This window comes from Tenrec ecaudatus, chromosome 5 (assembly GCF_050624435.1).
Source record: "Tenrec ecaudatus isolate mTenEca1 chromosome 5, mTenEca1.hap1, whole genome shotgun sequence".
In the NCBI taxonomy this organism is placed as follows: Eukaryota; Metazoa; Chordata; class Mammalia; order Afrosoricida; family Tenrecidae; genus Tenrec; species Tenrec ecaudatus.
The window spans coordinates 162335214-162337778 of record NC_134534.1 but is presented as its reverse complement, the minus strand read 5'-3'; the positions used below and the strand labels follow the sequence as shown (position 1 = coordinate 162337778).

Below are 2565 nucleotides of genomic sequence, written 5' to 3'. Positions count from 1 at the left end.
AACTACCCCCACCTTAAGAAAGTAATCATAGCACACACAGTTGAAATACTTTGCAAAGTATGCTTTTCAGAGCTCATAACAAATTCTGATTTCGATGGGCATTTAATAGTCTCATGACTGTCTTTTTCCCTTGACTCTATATGAATATATCTATTCACAATCAACGGTGTTGTTTCACATATCCTTTAACATTGATATCAATAGTGTTATTCTGTTCATGTCAAGAATTCAAGTTACTTGTTTTCTACTGACTTTCTTGAAACTTAGGTAGGCTGACGCATCATAGCTATAGTAACTCATTTTTCTGTTTGCCTCCTGCTGTGTGGCCATCCACAGTTTATATCGTGGTTAAGGGAAATTTTAGTTTTCAGACAATGTGGCAACGGACAGAGTTTTTCTAGGCTAGAAATAACCAGGTCGCCAGTGTATCTATGTTCACAGGCATCCAAGAGGATGGATCAGAATGGCCTCATGGGGCTTCCGAGGCTGGACTCTCTTTTTTTTTTCTTTTTCAGCACCACATGGGTTTATTTGCACAACAAACAGCACAAGACACCAGTGCCATGCAGGCGGCAGCCCAGGGCTCACACCAGTCGCTCTCGCCCTCACAGAGAACTCTACGTTGTGGGAGCCTGGGAGCCTTTGGGAGCTTGAGCTGGGGCAGGGGCGCCTTTGGGAGCTTTTGCTGGAGTGGCCTTGGGTGGAGCATCAGCCTTGCTTTGTGCCTTGGCCTTGGGCCGGCAGAACCTCAGATTCTTGGCAATACGTGCCCGAGCCCGCTTGCCAAGCTTGGGGTGGGCAATGTAGGCCAGTCGGCTGAGCTCGCGGTTGACGCCCATTGGGATCTTGGCCTTGACCTCTGTGGGCTTCACAAGATGGCCTCGGCGCGAGCAGCCACAGCCTTGGCGTTGTTGGCCTGCATTTTCTTCAGGCCCTTCTTGTTGTCCTTCTTGGCGAAGTGCATGTTTCTCAGGAACTTGGGGTCCACCCCCTTAAGAGATTCGGATTGTTGTGACCAGGGTTTTTTGATGCCGTTTCTGTGCCATTTCTGGGATTGGTTGTGCGTGGTGTGGTTCTCGGATTTGGCCATGTCTGCACCAACACCTGCAGCTGTCGGAGCATCAGGGACCGGAAGAGAGGTCGAGGCTGGACTCTTAAAAGAAACAAACCACTGATTGCTCATGGAGTGCAGGTGCAGGCTTGCAGAGAAGATCATAGTTTTGACATTCCATAGTTCGTACCCATTTTGTTTCATTTCATTCATCACCGTCCCCTCAAGGTGCCATCACTTGCTCCTCATCCTCCCTGCACACTCTCTCGTCCTTCTTTCTTCGCCCTCTGAACCTTCTCCTCGGGTCAATGCTGCCCTATGACCTCGCTAGTGTTATGGTCCCATAGATCTGTTTACTGTTTGGCTGAACATTGAGCCGTGGGGGTGAGTTCATTTCCACTCCTAAAGAGGGACCCAGGGTCGTAGCAGTCTCTAAGCAGGAAACCTGGTCTCCAAGGAAATCTCTATGGAAACAGCACTTAACCACAAGCAAATTGGACTCCCGGCCACCAACCAAGGAGCGGAATTGCTGTGCAGAACTGCCCTTCAAAGTCAGTTTTCGAATTTATGTTTCTCCAACATTGAATATGAATGCTTACTAATCGAGCCATTTATGTATTTATTTCCCCACTAATGGAGAGGAAATAGGATTGATGCGTTGGGCATAAAACTTGCTTTATTAATTAAATGATACTAAAGAAATAAATTCTTCTTATAAAAAAACGAAAACCCTTATAAAAATATAGATGGGCAAAAGCTGAAAATCTTTTTCTGTTCCCTTAGCCCAAAACTTGGTGCCTAGCTATTCAGGCCTTTTAGTGACTATGCAAATCTATACATAGATACATATACCCTCCCCCCACACCCCAGACTTTGTTGGTTTTAACATCAATGCAATCGTACTATCCACATTTCTTCTATAACTCACATTTAAATTTAACATTGCATAATAGACAGGCTGTTAAGGTACTTGGGGATGTCAAAAAGTATTGCTACTAGGATTCCAGACCCCAATGCATGAATTTAATCCCCAACAACACATGTCTAAACAGGTCTCTTTGACCAGTGTATGACTACAGATATGTTCTCTTAGTAATACCCTTGTCCTAGTCTCTTTTGGGTGCCTTTAATGTACCTTTCACACAAAGGTCCAATCGATATCTTCTTGAGGGATCTGCGAGGCCAGTTAAACTCAAGGCAGAGAATTGAGTTGAAAATGTCATACTGATTGTGCATTGTGATTCCCAAAGGGGTAAATGTGATAGATTTGCTATACGGACACAAGGTGACCACAGCAGCTTATTAAGACGATGCTTTAGGAAAGTTGAAAACAGCATTGGTCAGAAAAAGGCCAAGAAATTGTGCTGAAGAATATTTTTTTCTAAGAGAATGCACTTGCTCATTCTTCCATGGAAGCAAGGACTTTACTACAAGAATTTCATTGGGACGCTGTACCCCAACCGCCTCATAGTTCTGATCTTGGAAAGCTATACCCCAACCACCTCTCAGCCCTT

General features: G+C 44.9%; 1 pseudogene; it reads right to left on the bottom strand.

Moving 5' to 3' along the window:
* Positions 1-617: 617 nt before the first annotated feature.
* On the bottom strand, positions 618-1090 carry LOC142449304 (large ribosomal subunit protein eL29 pseudogene; annotated as a pseudogene).
* Between the last annotated feature and the right edge of the window lie 1475 nt (positions 1091-2565).